Source organism: Salvia miltiorrhiza, chromosome 6 (genome assembly GCF_028751815.1).
Source record: "Salvia miltiorrhiza cultivar Shanhuang (shh) chromosome 6, IMPLAD_Smil_shh, whole genome shotgun sequence".
NCBI lineage: Eukaryota > Viridiplantae > Streptophyta > Magnoliopsida > Lamiales > Lamiaceae > Salvia > Salvia miltiorrhiza.
The window spans coordinates 36642139-36663426 of record NC_080392.1 but is presented as its reverse complement, the minus strand read 5'-3'; the positions used below and the strand labels follow the sequence as shown (position 1 = coordinate 36663426).

General features: G+C 37.5%; 1 long non-coding RNA gene across 1 annotated transcript; it reads right to left on the bottom strand.

Annotated features, from left to right (window-relative positions):
* Positions 1-11642: 11642 nt before the first annotated feature.
* On the bottom strand, positions 11643-13684 carry LOC130989346 (uncharacterized). Its single transcript, XR_009090570.1, has 4 exons — positions 13083-13684; positions 12811-12887; positions 12482-12692; positions 11643-12052 (listed from the first exon to the last, which is right to left on the bottom strand). It is a non-coding gene; the product is annotated as an uncharacterized LOC130989346 (long non-coding RNA).
* Between the last annotated feature and the right edge of the window lie 7604 nt (positions 13685-21288).

The window sequence follows — 21288 nt, the reverse complement described above, 5'->3', positions numbered from 1 at the left end:
GCATTAAAGTCCTTATTCAAATTTTAGATATGGAATCCAATTTTTACCATATTCGTTACCACCATTTTCGGTAACGTCATAGATACACGGAAGTCAACAAATAATTGTTCACAATTATGCCCTTAATTCGTATACATCAATGAATTAAATATTCTAATGCATGAATTGGTCAACTAGTCAGATTTTAGATCTTAACCGTTAAAATTAGATTGATCAACGCTTATAAATTGTTCTTATATTATATGTATGAATTTTATGTAGAATTCCTATATATATATACACACACACACACACACACACATAGGGAAGGGCTACCGTAAGAGCGCCCCTTAAACACTACTCATGTCGTCCCTTATTAGGACTATTTTTCATGGACGGAGGGAGTATAATAATAATAATAATAATAATAATAATAATAATAATAATAATAATAATAATAATAATAATAATAATAATAAATGATAAAAATATTAGGAATGTTGTATAAAAATATAATTATACTACTGAAATGATAAATTTTTGTAAAATTAAATAATATTTTATATAAAAAAATGATACTAGTATATTACAAATGACACTATTAATGCATCCAAATGATATTTTGTAATAAAAAAAATGATATTTTGTCGAATGGACCAGGAAGGTTAGGGATAAGGAAAAAAAATAAAGAACTTGGACCGGGCCATACCAGATCGGCCGCACGTACGACCAGATATACAGAAGAGTTTGTCTTTCACTATAACCTTAAAAAATATTGCATTATACTATATCTTTTTGAAATAATTGTACAATGTTGTTAATGTGTGTCACGATTCTTTCTATTATATTCATATTTTTATTCTTTATTTTCAATTTCAGTAATATCTCATATTTTTTGTATTGTACTATACTTTTATAAAATAATCGAACAACATGATTAGGGTATAATATGACAATACATTATTATCCTAATTACATTCCTTTCAATTTTTATAATTCACATTGTTAAATTCACTGTTATATTATAATTTGGATTCTCTAATTAATAGTATAATTAATTAAAATTTTCATCATCCAAGAATTATACAGGATTAATTCATCTAAGAAATTGTCGCATATCTATTTGTGTCGGTCTAGATTTTTAAGGAATCAACCACTGATTTATATGTTTGTGTAAAGAAAGAAAATTCGTCCACTGCCCCATATATATATGCCAAAGAGTGTGAGGGATAAATTAGTCCTTGAATTAAGTCATTAATGCTTGAGTCTGTCTAAAAATAATTGAATTAGTTACGTTAGAATTAGAAGGGCATAACCAGGGGGCTTAGCCCACTGGCCACCGGGTCCTCACTTAAGTGAAGTGACCCGGGTTCGATCCCTCTTGGGAGCGAATTGGAGATTGGAGATATAAGGTGGATTTGGTGAATGGAGAGATAAGGTGGTTCTTGGAATGGATGGGGAACTAATTACTAACATCTAACATGACTTTGACCGATCAAAAAAAAAAAAAAAAAAAAAAAAAAAAAGAATTAGAAGGGCATTATGTATATCAATATTATGTACACATAGATTAATTGTTATAAAAATCTATCAAACAAATATTATATATTTGCAATTATTTTCTCAGTCTTCATGTCAGTAGGTTATAGTAAATGATATACAGGCAAACGTTATTATTGAATTCCAGCTGGTATGAAGAGAAACATATAATTCCCTTAAATATAAATCGTGAACAATAAGTGTTTGATATAATACCGTATATTACATGTATGATTTTGTGGAGGTTGTCGTGTTCTACTATTATATCTAATATTCTAATAATATTTAAAAAAACAAAATTTATTATAATATATGTAGTACGTATTTTGTCTCACAAAGTAGCATGAATTTTAAGAAATATTAGATAAAAGTCTATTGTGATTGAAAAAGATGTCTCACTTTATATAAAATAGAGATAAAAAGTAAAAGGGTTGTGATGGAGTAGTGTGCAAAAATGAAAAAGGACATATTTTTGCGGGACGGCCCAAAATGACAAAATAGGTATGTTTTATTATACTTAATTTTTATGCGGTTTTAACGAGGCTCGGCCCTTAGTTTGCTTCTCTGTGCTCTCAAGGGTGCTTCTGTCTTTGGTTTTCCTTTTCTTTAATAAATCTTTATTTCATTCATTATACTTAATTTTTATTTTAATAAACATAAATTTTTAAAAATTATGTACCTTTAAGATTGAATTTATGAACTCTAATAATTATTTATTAACTAATAGATAAGAATTAAATGATAAAATAAAGGTTAATGGTTGCTTTTACCCAGTCTCAAAGACAAAAAATAAAAAATACCCACTATATAAGAAAAAATTATAAAAACTATCTATTTTGAGCTTGAAATGACTAAATTTCCCTTACTCAAATCACAATCTTTACCGAAATCAAGAACTTTGCTCAACATGCTCTACTAATGCAAGTCGAGCATATCAAGCATTAGTGGAAAATACAGTAATGCTTGACATGCTCGATCATTGCGAGTCGAGTATATCGAGCATTAGTTTATTTGTGATAAATACATTAATGCTCGACATGTTCGACCTCTATGAATCGAGCATTAGTGATAAATATGCAGATGCTTGACATAGTCAATCATTGTGAGTCGAACAATCGAGCATTAGTAGTTGAACATTCTTACAAAATGCACTAATGCTCGACATTTGTCGATTGCGAGTCGAGCATCAGTACAAATTAGACTAATGCTCAATATAAGGGTAAAAGTGTCATAAATGAGTATAATTTATTATTTTCTAAAAGGTGGTAGTTTTTAGATGGGCAAAGTACCAATCTCCCCCCTCCCCCATCGCGTTCAATACCCTAAGGAAACGTTTGGCCCTGTTCGCTCCTTAACATCCAATAAGTTAAGCAATTTTCCCCTCGCGTCAGACGATGAGTTAACATCGTTAACTAATTTAATTTTTTTTTTTGTTTTTTTTTTTGTTTTTGCTTCATCCAGCTCCACAACTCCACCAGAGAGATCTGCTCTGATCTGGCCATGGCCTTCGACCACCCCTACCCGCCGACCAAGCTCATAAACCCTAAATCTTTGGATATTTTGGAGCTTTAACCTTCTATGGCGGCTCCAATTCTACGTCGCACTTCAATCTCCTTCTTCTCCTCCACCAATTCCTCACTTCGTCCCAAATCTCACTTTTCTATCTCCCTCTATTTCTCAACGGAGAGTACAAAACCGCTATTAGAGATCACCACACAATCACCCAATTCCTAATCGACGACCACCACTTCTCCCCGCCGCGGCGGTGGAGATCGCCTCCCGCACCCGCCTCAAATACCAGCTAAGCTCCGATTCAATCCTCCAATTCTTCAAACACACCGGCTTCTCCAACGCGCAATTAGAAAGAATCCTCAAATCATCGCCCAAGCTCTTCTCGGCACACCTCGAGGCTTTACAGGTTTGCTCAATGAAATTAATGGAATGTGGCAAGTAGTTGGCGAGCAAATCGGGGCGCTGGCACTCTTTGTCGGGGACGAAGATGAGCTTGGTCAGCCGGTGGAGTCGACGAGCTGGACGAAACAAAAAAAAAATTAGTTAACGGTGTTAACTCATAACGCGGGGGAGGGGGGGTCAACGTTGGTGGGAGGGAAATTGTTACTTTTCCATTTTGGATTTTATCTTTCAGAATTAATATATACTGTCATTTTGCCCCTAAATATAATTATATACTCTAAATGATTGGAATAAATTTTAATAATAAATAAAAAAAATTAAACTTAAACATACAAAATTGAAATTGAAAAAAAAAAGTAAAAATATAACACCTGAATAGCATCAACCCATCTCTACAACGAAGGAATGAGATCGAGTGTACCACATTTTATGTCTCACTTTGGGTCCTATTTTCAATTTTGTTTAATTTCTTATATATATTTTCTTTAATTTCAACTTTATATGCGTTAATTTCATTTTGTGATTATTAACTAGGGTTAATTCCATCAATCTAGGGTATATAATTATTTTTTATTATTTAATTTCACTTTAATTAGCTAATAATAGGTTGATAAATTTAAAGTCATGGTATATACTTTTTTAAAAATTTTAATTTTTTGAAATAAAAATTAAATATAATTTATAGTATTATAATAAATTTTTTTTTATAATTTTTTTTTAGAAATAATAGATATATATAAGCATGAGACACAATGACACACATAAGATTATGAGACACCGGATCTCATGCGGTGAAAACCAATCACTCCAATATTTTCTCATCTCTATCAAGTAAATAAGACCAATTATAAATTCCTCCAAACGACAATTGAAAATTTTTGCATCTAGTTTAAGTCAATAAGGTGGTTCAAATATCTATATTCAATACATGTGTTCACGATTCGAAAAAAGTATAAAAAATACACGTGATTTCGCGATTCTAAAAAAACAAAAAAATTACGGGTGATTTTTAATACTAGTTCGATATATAACTCTATATATGAAGCCCTCCCCAAATACAAAAACCAAACACACCAACACACACCCTTCTCCAAATATACAATTAAATTCCCTTTCCCAAAAACCGAACACACCAAAAATTACTAATCATGGCAAAGTTAGCCCTTATTCTAATAATCCCCTGCTTGTTCGCGTCCACGCTAAATGTCGACGCGAGGAGGATAAGATCCGCAGTCAAGGATGAAACAAAATTCCTCGGAACCGCCTGCTCCGAAAAACAAAAACTCATAAAGCTCTATTTCTTCGTCCAGGATCTCGGGGTGAACCACCCCCACACCACCACGTACGACGTGGCGGAAGCCTCCATCAGCGCCAATTCCGTGACCGACTTCGGCAAAGTCCGTGTCCTAGATAACCTGGTCACGGTGGAGGCGAACACCGACTCCCGCCTCCTCGGCCGCCCCCAGGGGCTCATTGCCAAATCCGACCTAAACACGATCGGCATCACGATGAATATCATCATCTACTTCACGGTGGGGCAGTTCGCCGGAAGCACGCTCAGCATTCTCGGCCGGAACAAGATCAACGACGACGAACGGGAGCTGGTGGTCGCCGGCGGCACCGGCGTCTTCCGATTTGCTCGTGGATACACACTCCAGAACACTGCTGCTTTTGGGAAGGACTTGGCCGTGTTGGAATACTACGTCTACGTCATCTCCAGCCCTAAATTCGTCGACCTTGACAGTGTTGAGGTTGTTGAAAGAGTAAAATTTTGAAGTAGCCAAAATGAGGTATAAAACACAATGTATGGCCACACATTGAAAAAACACAAAATTTGGCCATTTTTATTGATTTGGACGTTTTTACCCTTAATGAGGCGGACCGGGTAGGATCAGGTACGCGGGTCGTGTGCCGGGTCGGGTTAGGCAATTATGGCACTATTAGTGACATAAGTGCCAAGATTTTACTTTGGTTTTATTTTGGATTTCCATTGGCTCTTATGACACTAATAGTGCCAAAAGTGCCAACGGAAATCCAAAATAAAACCAAGTAAAATAGTCATTTTGGCACTTATGGCACTAATAGTGCCATAAGTGTCATACGTGCAGCACAAATACAGAAACAACAACATCATTTAAACCCTAAACGGATAATCTAAACCCTAAATGGAATATCTAAACCCCAAATGGATAATCTAAACCCTAGGGGGAAGTGTGCACTTATGACACTTATGGCACTAATAGTGCCATAAGTGTCATACGTGCAGCACAAACACAGATCAGATCAGATCTGTCGATGGCTGAAATCGAAGGAGACGGAGATCAGATCTGCCGATAGAGGAGGCGGCGCAACGATCAGATCAGATCCACCGCCGCCGCCTCATCAGATCAGATCCGCCGCCGCCTCATCCTCCGCCACCTGACCAGTCCCTCCTCCACGCCGCCGATTTCAGAGGACCGGATCTCCTCCACCGCCACCGCCTCATCCTCTACTCCGACGAATTCTGCCCAAGCTGCGAGAGCTCCGACGAATTTTCCAAGCTCGGCGCCGCTATCGTGCAGCCGCTGGAGAGAGAGAGGGGGAGATGAGAAAGAGAGAGGAGAGAGCGGGCCACTGGAAAGAGAGAGAGAGGGAGATGAGAAAGTGAGAATGGTAGAATAGTCATGACATACAAAAAATGGCCAAAATTTGATGTTGTATGTTGAATAGGGCCATTCGGCTCTATTGTTTCTTGTTGAAATGTAATAACTAATTGTATTAGTGTGTAACCCGTCGAAATTAGACGGGAATCATTTTATATTATAATTTATAAGAAAAAAAAATGTAGAAATTATTTTATAATACATTTGTAAATTTAGAAATTTTTCATTAATAAAAAGTGTTAATATTAAATGTCAAGCTTTATAATAGAAAAAGGTTCACCTCCCTTTCATAATATATTTATAAATGATGAAGATTATTCAATAAATATATTTATAAATATTAACATGACATACGTCTACGTTGTGAAACGTATATTCGGAAATGAGAGGTAGGGGCGCTGCTGCTTCTCGGCGTCGACATCATGCAATCAACCACCCAACAAATGCAATAAACCACCCAACAAATAAATCACCACAAAACTGCAGTAAATTTTAGAGAAAATTTCAACTTCTTATACATTACTATTTGCCACCTGTACCCGCAACCTGCGGATACCCGCCTCCACCAACCCGCTACCCGTAAGATATCCGCCACCCGCTACGGTGCTAACTGTCGAATACCCGCCATTCACTACCCGTCGGATACCCGTCGGATACTCGTCGAGGCTTGAGAGGTAGGGGCACTGCTACACAACAAATAAATCACCACAAAATTGCAGCAAAATTTATAGAATACTGACTATAGTGTCAGTACTGAGTATTGATAACACTCATGTTTCCATGGTTTTTAGTGTTCTTATGATGTTAATTTTATAGGAAATTGAGTGTTTGATGATTGTTTTGTGCTTAAATTTCTTTATCTTGTGAAATATGTTACTTGCTTAAACTTTGATGATTTTTACAGAAATATGGAGTTCGAATTTGGACTGTTGGTCTTAATAAAAGTTGTAGTTCGTCTCGATACGAGTTCGTAGGCGCAAACGGTTCACAAATATGAGTTCGGACAAAAAAGATTTGGCCGAAACAAGAAAGTCGCGCGCAGCAATGAATAGTGTCCGACGGGAATTTCCGAATTTTCGGGAATTTTCGGGATTTTCGGATTTTATCAGTATTTTCGAGTTCTACACTATATTTATCTCATGTGCTTATATATAGGTCCTTTCCCTGACCTATTAGACACATCTCTTTAACTCTTTTCTCCATCTTTTCAGTTTTAGACTTAAACTTTTATTGTTTTCATAGATTAACTTTATTTCCCTACAAGATTCAAGCTGTCATTCAACATTCTTCCGGGTTTTATCTATTCTATTTATTTCATTTTCTTTCTTTTATTTATGCTTTTATTTAATTTTATGATGTCTGGCTAGTTCTTTTATCTGAACCTAGGGTTTGTACAAAATTGATTTAATATGTGTTTTTGATTTGTTGATATCAATTTGTCCTCCAACTTGTAATTCATGATTCCTGGTGCCTGTTTTCTTGTGAATTACCTGATCAATAATTTACATGTTTAGTTGTTCAGTTTGAGTCTTGAATGTGATAATTGTTCAGTCGATTCAGGAATGCATGATATAGTGTTAGCCTTGAGTCTTGAATGCGACAGGTGAAGCTATAGGAAGCTATTCTTTGTGTGCTATTTGGAGTTAATTTATTCCTTGGAGTCTTGAATGTGAAAAGGGGTAAATTAATCTACGTTCATAGGTGTTCGTTAGAGAAGCTTGTGAATAATATAGTGATCTTTGATCAGGGTTGGATTAAATTGGTAATTGAATTAATAGATTGAATGCATGTGTTTGAGTAACGATACTACATCCCTAGGGTCAGAGTTTTTTTATTATTTGAGTTTTTATCCTATTTTATTTGCTTTGTTTTGATTTTAGTTTTATTCTTCGTTCTTTTGGGAGTTTGCCTGAATACTACTAGAGTTTACTCGGGATTACTTAGAGTGATTCGTTATAATAGTCCATGTGGATACGATACTCGACTTGTTGTTTCTGTGCTACGATTACACTGTTTAGTTGCAGTTATTGTTGTTAAGAATATAGTGATCAACTTTTTGGCACCGTTGCCGGGGACTATTTAGAATTTACTTTAATATTTCTGACTAGGCTTAAGCATTATTTTAGGCGTTTTAAGTTTTAATTTTATTTTTAGTTTTTGATTTCTTGTTTCTTATTTTCATTTGGTGTCTCAGCTGTTGGATAACCGCGAGAAGAAGAAGCAAGCGATGGCTGAGAATTTTGATCTTGAAGCTACGTGGCGTATGATTGCAGAACTGCAGAGGCAGCTGAATGAGCAAAGACAAATTAAAGAGGCCAACAGGCGTGCGCAGCCTCCTCCACCACCGTCACTACTCGATTACATGTACCAATCTCAAGTTGGGCAATTTGATGGAGGTGGATGGGGGTCAGCTATGTAGGCAAACACTTTTGAATTGAATGAGATGGCCTCCAATAGCTATCAATTGCCACATGATCGGAGCTCCACAAGGATGATTGTCAATGAGCCTAAGAAGGTGTCACTTGAAGAGATGATGCAGCAGTTGTTGGTGCAGATGACTAGTTTCGAAACTACTATTAACAACAAGATGGCCAGTATAGAGACGACTGTGGGTGCCAAGATTGCTAATCTTGAGAATAGCATGGGTGTAAGGATGGTTAGTCTAGAGAATAGTATGGCTAACATGGGGAACAATGTTTTAGCACTGTCTAGGCCTGTTCTGCGCAACTGTGGGCTAACATGGGGAACAATGTTTCAGTGCTGACAATCCCGCAGGCGACAGCTGTGGGCACTGAGCTGCCAATGAAGCTACTTTCGAAGAAGAAAGATCCGGGTAGCTTCACCATTGAGTGCGAGATGGGAGGAGAGCTCTTTCCCGATGCTCTTTGTGATTTAGGGGCTAGTGTCAATGTGATGCCCATTTCTGTTTTCAAGCGGTTGAGAATTGGAGATCTCAAGCCGACCTCGATGGAGATTCAGATGGCGGATAGGATCAAAAGTGAAGTCGAGAGGAAAGCTTGAAGACATCTTTGTGAAGGTTGACAAGCTCGTCTTCCCTACGGATTTCTTGGTCCTCGATATTCCTGAAGATGCAAATTCGCCGATGATTCTTGGTCGATCATTCTTAGCTATGGGACGAGCTATGATAGATGTGCCGAATGGAAGCGTTATCTTTGACGCAGCTGATGCACATGAGTCCTCTGTCTTTGTTCGTGTTAGGCGGTCTGTCACGCCCACTGCGTTTGATGTTCATTGAGACCATGAGGTATCGTCGAGCTCTAGACATTAAATTAAGCACTTGTTGGGAGGTAACCCAACTGTTTTTCTTTGTTTTGTTTTTCTTTCTTTTAGTTTCTTTTAGTTTCCTTTTGTTTCTTTTTGTTTCTTTGTTTTGTTTGGGGTTTTTAGTGCAGTGTTGAGCTTGAAAGATGCGGGAACTCGCGCTTTGTTCATACTACCACCATGGAGCATGTGTTTCTGTGAGTAGTGACACACATATCATCATCCCTCCAAACTTATTTTCGAACTTATGTTCTGTAATAAGTTTGGGGGAGGGGGTGAGAGTAGATATGTGTATCACTTTTATTATTTTTGTTGGTTTTATTGTTTTATCTTGCTTGGTTGGTGGTGTGTATTTGTTTTGTTTTTGAGTTGATTAATGCTCCGTTAGATTTCTAGTAAGATGCCAATGATGATTTCTGTGAAAAAAAATTGGAGTTTGATTTTCTTTGATGATTTAAGCATAATTCTAGAGTGATTTTGACCTTGACTTTTAGACGTTGAATAAACATGTGAGATTTTGAGCCATAACTGTTTATCACACACAGTTTATTCTTTGTTGTGAGTTTTGGCATGCATGTGGTGATCTTCTAGAACTTGTCATGGTTTCTGTGTCGAGGTTGCTGTTGTGCCCAGGATTAGGAGATGATTTTATGCCATCTTTTGTTAGCCACATTATTATCCCAAACACTGTCCTTGAAAAAAAATTATCCTTTGTTATCCACTTTGAGCCTATTTAGCTTTTATTCTTTAGCCGGATGATAGGGGATGATGAAGTATATGAGGATCTTTGTGTCGTGAATATTCATAGTGGGTTGTGAAAAAAGAAGGGATGATATTGTGCTACTATTTACTCTTATAAGCTCTAGAAAGTTGTGAACAGAGAAAAAAAAATTGTTGAGAAAAAAAAGAAAAAAGAAAAAAAGAAGAAGAGAAAAAGTGTGAAGTCGAGTGTACATTGAGAAATTTGTTAGAAAATCGACTTTGTGTGTTGGAAATAAATGGAGAGCATAAAAGAGTGGTTAGTTCTGTTTTGTGATGATTAAATCCCTTGAGTTGTGTGATTATGGTGGCATAGTTGGGAGGAAGATGAAATTTATTCCATGCTTGATTAGTGAAGTCATAACGTTGGTGTTCTTAATTATTTTGAGTCACTTAGCCTATATTTCCCTACCTTAACCAATGTCCCTACATTATAACCCAAAGAAAAAGACCTTTTTGATTTTAGTCCTGACACACTATTAGCGATGGAGATTGTAGACGATTGGCAAGCTTATGGTAAGTGATCTATATTGCATTGAATTTGATGAGAGCATACACGTCCTATATATTCCATCAAATTGAGAGTTGAGTGATACACATACCTTGTGAGATTCAATTGTTTGGAATGTCAAGGTTGATTTTGCTATAGGTTGTGTTTATTGGTGAACTTTGTACTTGATTATTGAGAATTTGAGAATTCTATCATTCTTTATCTTTCGGAGGCATCGATGAGCTAGATTTCATACCCATTCGTGTTATTGATTGTGTTCTTCTCATTGTTCGAGGACGAACAATGGCTTAAGTTTGGGGGAGTATATATACTTTAGTTTGTTGAATTCCAAGCTCAGGTTGCATGTTTTGCCACATCCACATGGTCAAGATCAAGTTTCGTAATTTAAAGAAGTTTTGCATTTCTTAGTTGGATATAAAACTTATTTTATCTTTCATCACTTCAAGCATATGTCTATTTGCCATTGATCTCCTTATTCTATAAAAGTAAATATTTCATAAGATGTCTTCTGAAAGCTGTTTCTCGAGGTTTTTCTTCCATCAATCTAACATATGAAGAAAAACTCTATAACCTGAAACAATGACTTTGGAATCTTGGATTTTGTTACTTTAAAAACCCATATATTATGTGCTTTCAAGGGAAGTGCTTTTGTTTAGAATTTTCAGATTGAAATTTATTTTTACTTTTTTCTTAGAGCTATGGAAGGATCACCTTCTTTTCCTTGTGCTTGAGTTGTTTCCTAGTGTGACTATAGTTAGAAAATCATGCAGTAAATGTGTAAAAACTCATCATATGAAATTACTCAAGAATCACACACACATACAGAGTTAAACTAAAATAGTCACGCATAGGCGGCTGGAGGAACGACCGTCTACATTTAATTTACTTCTAATCCATTCATTCACATTTTAATTTCCCTAAAATTCATAAAACTCATATATCTATGACTATAATCAATACATAAATGATAACCCTGAACAATGAAACCTCTAAAATCTAACCTTGACTACAAAAACTAACAAACAAATCAATTGCTCACATCAGAACCACATAATTCAAGTCACACAACACGCCCACATATTGTTCTTAAAAAACTGAAAAAGAAAAAAACAAAAAAACAGAGCAGCAGAACCGCAAGATTAGTGATAGAAATAGAAAGTGAAACGGACCCCGTGCTGTCGAGTGCCAGCGTTGATTCACTGGATCTAAAGAGCACGCATATCCCGCTTCTTGTTGAGGCGATCTCTGTAAGAGTACTGCAACACCTTCTCCACTCTCTCCCGCGCAATCCGTATGCAATTCTTCGCCCTTCCCCTAAACCCCTTCGCCAACTTGAATACCTCCAAAGCTCAATGTTGCCGCAGCCAAGTCACAAGGCCACCAATGATGAAACCGAGTGGATACTCCTCTGAATTCCAAGGGAAACCTGCAAATCTAGCACCGTTACCATCTTCTCAATAAGATAAACAAAGAACTAATAATTAAGAGATGTTATCAACTTAGAAACTATAAAGCAATACAAAAAAGAATAACAAACACAACAAAAGAAGAAGAAAAAAAGGAAAAAAAAACAAAGGAAAAGAAGAAGAATAGTACCTTGTCGTTGGCTGTAAAATACGATTGGGCTTAATATTTATCATCTTAACTATGGAATATATAGGTAAAAATCTAGGTTATAGGTTTCCTTGTTTAACTTCTTTCCAAAATTTGTTCTTTAAAAAGTTTACCAATAATCATTCTATGTTTACAATAGTAAAAAACATTCATTTTTTTTTCAAAATTAGTTCTTTCTAAAATACCACAAATCATTCTATATATATAGTCAAATTGAAACCTTTCCTTATAGATTACTTACCATTACCATGGCTGATCAAGAACCAATGCAAAGCTAACTGGCGGGGGGCAGCCATTGACGGCGACTGTGCCATGCGCGACTATAGTAGATAGCAACGGCTTGGCGGAGTCTCCAAGGCAGTTGACAGCAAAGAGATACGGCGAGGCAGCCAATGACTGCGTCTGTGGCAGCCATTGGCCACAAATTCTTAATTTTCACGAACAAAATCATCCTATTATTACAAACAAAGAGCCATCACTGACACACTACAAAAATTGTCTTCCATCTTGTTCGTTTCAACCTAACAGAATGACATCGAATTGGATATTTAAGATTGACAAAACACTTACAGTGGTTACTGTCAAAGAAAAAAATTGTGGAGGTAGAGTTCCAATCATATTTGTCACTGACGCATTGCATCAACTACCTATAGTAGAATCATCACAGCGTAAAGACATTGACCGCAAACATCATCCATTCGAGAGGATAGACTGCTTAAACGAAGTAACAACTTAGCAAAAAATGCAATATACATTCTAGCATAAAAACCATACTCATTGCGGCATTTTCACAAACACCTTTATAAATTGTAGATAAAGAAATAAACTTCAGTTTGAAAAACCTGCTGCGGCGCTTTCTTGACGAACAACTCCATAAATTCAGGTTGTACGTTCTGCACATACTCCAGAAGAATCTCTCTCCTACTCTTAGGCTGCAAATTAACATGAAATTAGAATCATTCAATTAAATTCAAACAAATAGAAAAGCCTCCAAATTATTAGTGTCCCATTGGGGGGTTTGGAATCGCCGGAAATAAGAGAATTATTTTTGTCATTGTCGGTGGCTCTGCCGGCGGCGGCGGATGTCAATGTGCCGCGCGCAACTATAGTAGATGCGGTGCATCGCAGATCAGCGCCCGTACTGGAGGGAGGGGCGGCGGCGCCGACTTGAGAATGGAGTGTGGCGCATCGCAAACCGGAGGGAGGGGCGGCAGCTCTAGCTTGAGGCCGAAGTACGGCGAATTGCAGCGGGTGAAGGGAGAATCAAATGTGAGAGACGAAAGAAGGGGAATTTGTTTAGGTTTTGGGAATTGGGGGTAGAGAAATGTTAGATTTTGTGTTTTTAAAATAAAATAAGTGATGTAGATGCATATTTCCACGTAGGATGTAGATGTGGAGTATATTATTAAAGCTAGAAGCTCTAGAATTGCAGGTATTTTGAATACTGAATTCTTAGACATGCCACGTGGGACCTAAATTTAAGGGGAGCGCAGAGATCGCTAACCGTATTATATAATGATGATGATGCATGAGCTCGTTTCTCCTTCAGGGCGAGCAGACCAAACCAGCACGAGCCACGAGCCCACGTGTCCTCTGCGCCTCACGAGCAGACCCGCAGCCCGCGACTCTTCCGCCGGACCGCCGCTGACCTTTCCCCCCTCCTCCGAAAGGTAAGCCAATTTCTTATATTTTTGTTGGCTGATTTTTCAATTTTGAATATGTGCAGTTGTGTTATGTTTTGTGCACATATTTATACAGCCTGTTTTATAATGAATTTGGCAAGATTTGGCAGAGTTTTTGAGGAAAAAATAAGAAGATAAAATGTCGGTCGGTTCGGTTACTGACCGAAATCGATCGGTTTCGGCCGGTTCGGTTTTGATCAGTTTTCAGGGTTCAAGCAGTTCGGTTCGGTCCGTCTACTGCCAAGGTCGGTTCGGTTTCGGTTTTCTTAAAATGGTTCGGTTCGGTTTGGTTTTGAACCGATGCTCAGCCCTAATTGTATATCACCACAAATTTCCTTATTCAAAATTAAACAGCATATACAATCAATCATTTAGAATTTATATCTAAAATGTGTGTGCATAAATTATTGCTTCATTTATGCTAAATTAGATCCACGATTTACATTCACGTTTGAACGGAGACAATTTTCTCTTATTATTTCATATGCCAAGAGAATCAACAAGAGCCAATGACAATCAACAAGAGCCAATGACAATCAATGTCCAGGACATTCCAGTTTCATTTCACGGTCAACTTTACATTTGATGTGGGTGATATTATGCTCCTCTTTCTGGGTCAAGCCTAATGGATAAAAATTACGGATTAAGGCGAAGGATTAAACTTGGACGAAAGAATCAAAGAAGAAAGTCAACGCTTATGGAATTCAATAAAGATTCAAGGATGAAAGAATAAGACTAAAAAAGAGTTTCACTAGCACTTTAGCCCTGTCAAACATCAACCTTGGCGGTCAGCTCTGCCAACTTTAGAGCTTAGCTTCGTATAAGGGTGTAAATGAGTCGAGTCGAGTATTGCTATGCTCAGACTCGAACTCGGCTATATTGATGAAGCTCGAGCTCAAGCTCGACTCGGCCGAGCTTAATTTTTTTGAGCTCGAGCTCGACTCGATGCCATATTCGTGAGCTCGAGCTCGACTCGGTTCAGCTCGATTGTGGAGTCATACTCGAGTTTGAGCTCGAGTTCGAGCTCATTTAAGCTCTGTGAGCTCGAGCTCGCTTAAATTCGGTGAGCTCGAGCTCGTTTAAGCTCGTCTGATTAATGTTTCAACAGATACTAGGAACAATTTCCCTATCAGTATTTTGCTGTACACAATCGAAGACTCTAAGCAACTCTCTCCATCACATTTATTGATATAGGAACAACACCAAGACCAACAACAAGAAGCATAAACTAGATAATGATATACACTGCAAGAATGTCGTTTCTAGACTCAACCAAAATTTAGAAAACAGAAAGGAAAGAGCCGTCGCGGCGTCGCTGCTGCTATCGCGTCGGGCTGGGAAAGGGCAATCGGTGCCCTGTGGTGGCAGATGATGTTGATGTCGCGCTGGGCTGGGAAAAGGAGAGCCAAAGGCGGCGGGTCCGCGCTGCACTGCTGCTGCTGTTAGGCTCGCCAGAAGGACGAGCCGTCGTCGCGCCGCGGAGCCTGGTGGTGGCAGATGATGCTGTTGTCGCGCTCGCACCGGGTTGGGAAAAGGAGAGCCAAAGGCGGCGGCTCTGTGCTGCACTGCTGCTGCTGTTAGGCTCGCCGGAAGGACAAGCCGTCGTCGCGCCAAGTGTTGGGGTGTGCGTCGGCGGTCGCCGGTCGCCAGTCAGCCGCAAAAGATGAGAGATTAGGGGCGGCTGCTGTTCTGAGATAAGACTTAGGGTTTTGTTCAATTATTGCGTAATTCAAATTCAGCAATTGTATTACAATGGGCTTAGGGTTTGGGGATTGGGCCATCTTTGTGAATCTGAAATATATATAATTTTGGGCCTACAAATAATATATTATATATATAATTGTTTGAGCTCGATTAGGCTCGCGAGCCTAACGAGTCGAGTATCACGAAACTCGAACTCGGGCTCGGTACCTACTCGAGGAGCTCGAGCTCGCTCGACTCGATGCTAATCGAGTCAATTTCGAGCCGATCCCTAGTAGCTCGCGAGCTAGCTCGACTCACTTATACCCGTAGCTTCGTACAACCTTGGCGATTAGTGTAATACCCTGAATTTTCCTTAATATGATTTTAGAATAATTATTGAGTTTAGAATTAAATCGATTCGTACCCCGGAAAAAAATATGCTATTTTCAACAAAGAATTTATTGAAAGCCTTAAAGCAAAATATTAAAATTGACTTTTATTTAGATTTAACATATTAGTCTTAATAATTGGATTCAAATAGATTTAATATAGATTTGATTAATTTTAATTGGGCTTAATTATATAGATCGATAATTTAAATTAGGGTGATTTTAAACACAGCCCCCAATTTTCTCACTATAGTCCCCTATTAAAAAAAATAATTATTATTATAATTTTACTATTATACCCTTATAGATTATTTAAAATTAATAATAAACTAAAATTTATAAAAATTAATTTAAAAGAAGAATAATGTGTACAATCTCTTAACAGATAAATCACGTATAACCTCCATCTTGATTCTAATATTAAAAATACTTATAAATAACCCTAATAACTCTATCAGTATAGCCCCCAACTCAAAATTTTAAATAAACACGTAAGAGAACAGACACTGATAACAGACGCAGAGAATAGAGAAGCAGACGAGAATAAGCAGAGGCGCATGGAAGCAGACGCAAGAAGAAGAAAAACATCAACATAAGGAAGAACAAAGTTCAATATCATCTTCAATTTATTTTTCTTGGGGTTTGAAGATATTTTGCTTTTAAGATGCAAAATTTGAATGAGAGTTATGAAAATGAAAAAAGTCATATTTTGAAGGTATGTATAAATTTTTCTTCCCTAATGAATTTAGTATATATTTTTCTCTGAAGAAACTGTTCTTGAAGCGGGCATCGCGATTGGGACTTGTTTAAAGATGCAGACGAATGAATCATTCCTGTTTCCATAACATTAGCAACAAAATCACACACATATCGAAGGAAACTGAAAAAAGAAATAATGGGTATTTGTATATGTGTATAAAACTGATAGTATAAATTAATACAGATTAAGAAAAAGAAAAAAAAATCTCTGCGCACCGAGAACAACTCGCACTAGCAAGAGAAAAAAGAAAGCAGCCTGCTGAAAACAGAATTTGGTTAGAGAAGAAACAAATCAAAATCCAATGAACAATCACAATGAATGAATGAATAGCGAGAGCGAGAGAGAGGGAGAGAATCGTCGGGATTGAATTTTTGGGGAATTGAATTCACGAGATTATATATGCCTTCACTCAACGATTAGGGTTTCAATACGAATTGTGTGTGAATTTCTTTTTTTTACAGAGGGGTTTCAATGAGTGCGCGAGGGTAAGCATCGCATTCGCTCGCTTCCTAATCGAAAACCAATAGCTCAAACCTGAAACAAGAAATTTTCAAAGAACTGTCGAAAACTTTAGATATTTCGCTAAAAAATTGGGTCGGGTTCGGGTACCCTACCCGAAAAAATTGGGTACCCGAACCCGAAAATCCCCTAAACCCTATACCCGACCCCGACCCCGAAATTGAAATCGGGTACCCTAATACCCGACTCGGGTACCCGAGTCGAGTATTCGGGTACCCTAAATTACCCGAGTCGACTCAGTTTCCTGTTTCCAGTTTCCAGTTTCCATCGAAGAAATCAAAACTCACAACGAAATTCCACCAAAATTCAACCCCCACGAAATTCCATCCCCACGAAATTCAACCCCCAATCAAAACTCACAACGAAATTCCATCAAAACTCACAATGAAATCAAAATTCAACGATATCTGTTTATTTAAAAAAAAAAGAGGAAGAAGAAGAAGCAGCAGCGCCTGTTGGAGCTCGGAGGCGGTGCGGCCGGCTGCTGCGGGGCAAAGTCGTAGGCGGCGGCGGAACGACGGGAACGACTGGCGAGGGTCGAGGGTATCGGAAACGGCTGGGCGACTGAGCAAGGGTCTCGGATCTGGGGGCGATTGGCGAGGGTCGCGACGTCGAGGAGACGGGAACGGCGGGCGGGGGAGGGGCGCTGGGTGGGAGGCCGGAGATTCTCTGGAACAGCAGGGCGGGAGGCGGAGACGGAGACTCTGGAATTTGGGCGAATTTGGGAAAGGAAGGGAAATGTGGAATTTGGTGGAATTTGGGCGAATATGGGCATTGGGCGAACTGGCGAAGGGAATTACCAAATTAGGGAAATAGGGAATTTAAAATACATTTAATTAAATAATTCGGGTATTTCGGGTATACCCGATACCCGATTTTCTAACACCCTAAATACCCGATCCCGACCCCGAACCCGAATTTTTCGGGTATAGGGTATCCGATACCCGATTTTTTCGGGTCGGGTATCGGGTACCCGATTACCCGATCCCGAAATTCCCAGCCCTACATATCGAAGGAAACTGAAAAAAGAAATAATGGGTATTTGTATATGTGTATAAAACTGATAGTATAAATTAATACAGATTAAGAAAATGAAAAAAAAAATCTCTGCGCACCGAGAACAACTCGCACTAGCAAGAGAAAAAAGAAAGCAGCCTGCTGAAAACAGAATTTGGTTAGAGAAGAAACAAATCAAAATCCAATGAACAATCACAATGAATGAATGAATAGCGAGAGCGAGAGAGAGGGAGAGAATCGTCGGGATTGAATTTTTGGGGAATTGAATTCACGAGATTATATATGCCTTCACTCAACGATTAGGGTTTCAATACGAATTGTGTGTGAATTTCTTTTTTTACAGAGGGGTTTCAATGAGTACGCGAGGGTAAGCATCGCATTCGCTCGCTTCCTGATCGAAAACCAATAGCTCAAACCTGAAACAAGAAATTTTCAAAGAACTGTCGAAAACTTTAGATATTTCGCTAAAACATTCATAAAAAGATCGTGAAAAGTTTGTGGGGTTATTAAAAGTTAAGGTTGTACGCAATGTTCTTTGAAAATTCTCGTCTGCTTCTCTATTCTCTGCGTCTGTTATCAGTGTCTGTTCTCTGACGTGTTTATTTAAAATTTTGAGTTGGGGGCTATACTGATAGAGTTATTAGCGTTATTTATAAGTATTTTTAATATTAGAATCAAGATGGAAGTTATACGTGATTTATCTGTTAAGAGATTGTACACATTATTCTTCTTTTAAATTAATTTTTATAAATTTTAATTTAAATTTTAAATAATCTATAAGGGTATAATAGTAAAATTATAATAATAATTATTATTTTTTTAATAGGGGTCTATAGTGATAAAATTGGGGGCTGTGTTTAAAATTACCTTTTAAATTAGCGTATTAATCCATTTTATTTTGAATTTAAATTCTCGCATGCATCCTTTAGAAGCCCAACCCATTTAATATGAGGCCCAATTGTATTACTGTTGCAGATATTTTTGTTTTCTTTGGAGGGGGGTTTCTCCACGTGCTTCTATCCAGATATCCTTCTTTCCCTAAAAAAAGCTCGTGAGAGAGAGAGAGAGAGAGAGAGTAAAGGACGATAAGAGAGGTTGTGAATTAAAACCAAGAAGAGGAGTTGGGCTGGAGTCTAATTGGGCCTTAATTAAATTTTGGGCTTTAATTAAGTAAGGAAATTTATTGGATTTTTATATATAGGGTCATTTTAAACACAGCCCCCAATTTTCTCACTATAGCCCCTTATTTTAAAAAATAATACAAATAATTATAATTGTACTATTTTGTCCACATAGCCCCCATTTTAAATTTATATTAAATTTATCAAAATGAATTTGAAAGAATAACACATATGCACAATCTATTTATTGATAGGGCTGGTAAACCGGTCGGTTCGGTTATAACCGAACCGATTAATGACAATTTTTTTAATCGATAATCGAACCGGTTTTTTGACCGGTTAACCGGTCAAAACCGATTAATCACTCTGTTTAAATTCCATGATTAAAAGGCAAAAAATGACACCAATGGGGTGTAGTAATTATCGTTATTGGGCCACACATGCAACATTGTTTGCCATGGAGTAATAATGATTTCAAAGTGTTGAATCATTAATCGTTCTGAACATATATTTTGATTGGAATCTTAAAAGTGGTGGCATAAAGCATACAAAAGAAAAAAAAAGTAACAGAGCAATACCTATACTGACAGCAGCAAATCTGTGAGCTCAAATATTTCAATTGTATAGATGGAGAAACAATATCTTGTGCAGGTGCAGCAGCGGCGCTGGTCCTGTGCAGGTGCAGCAGCGGCGCTGGAGAGGAATACACCGGCGCCGATGGCCGGTGGGAAGAGCGCCGGTCGCCGGAGGGAGGCAAGGCAGACGGTCGAGCTGTGGAGGGCCTGGAGGCGTGAAGGCGGGACTCAGGGGGTGAAGGACCGAAGGTTGCCGACTTGCAGGCGGCGTGAGTGGATTTCAAAAATCAGATGAATGCCCTAGTTTTAACTTTTACTTTTACTAAATGTAAATATGTAATACAAAATTAAATTTGTTAATTAATTTATGAATTAAACCGGTTAATCGGTTTAACCGGTTAACCGACCGGTTAAACCGATTAACCGGTTAACTGTAAGACCACTAACCGGTAACCGAACCGAACCGGTAAAAATCGACACCGGTTCGGTTACGGTTTTAACCGAAAAACCGACATCTTGAATCAAAAACCGAAAAACCGAAACCGGTTTACCAGCCCTATTTATTGATACATCTTGAATCACTGGCGGATCTACATGGGACTGTGGGGGTACCACTGTACCCCCAAAATTTTTCTTCTTTTAGTAGTAATATTATATCCCCAAGCCCCAACCCAGTAGTGTTTTAAGCTTCTCATATGAATATATGTTTGGGATTCGACCCCTTAATTAAAGTTTAAAATGGCAGCTACTCTTATAGGCTAACAAATATAAAAAGAATTACACAAATCAAATTTGCCAGTGCCCCTAAACACACAACACAACAAGTAGTTTTAAGAATAATAATTTTATTGATTTTAAATTCATCATGTCCTCTATTTTCGTATAGAATTTGATTCTTTCATCTAATTATAAGGTATTATATATATATTTTTTTGTTTAAATTAGGGATAGTATATAATGCATCCAATCTATTTGATAAAATGACTTTGTAAATTATATTCTTGCCTATTTGATATGCTAACTCGCTTATGTTTTTAAATAATTTTAAACTTACTATTTTTTACATTAAATTAAGTATTTTTATATTTATGTTTATGAGATTATTTTTTTGTACCCCCAATTTAAAAATCCTAGATCCGCCACTGTCTTGAATCTCCATCAATATAACCCCCCAACTCAAAATCTTAAGAAGATAGACGGAGGTTCAGGAAAATTTGACATATTGTGTGTATGAACTTCAAATACAGTTCGAAAAATAAAAAAATACGTTCAAAAAAAATCATTCTGCTATATTCGAAAGGA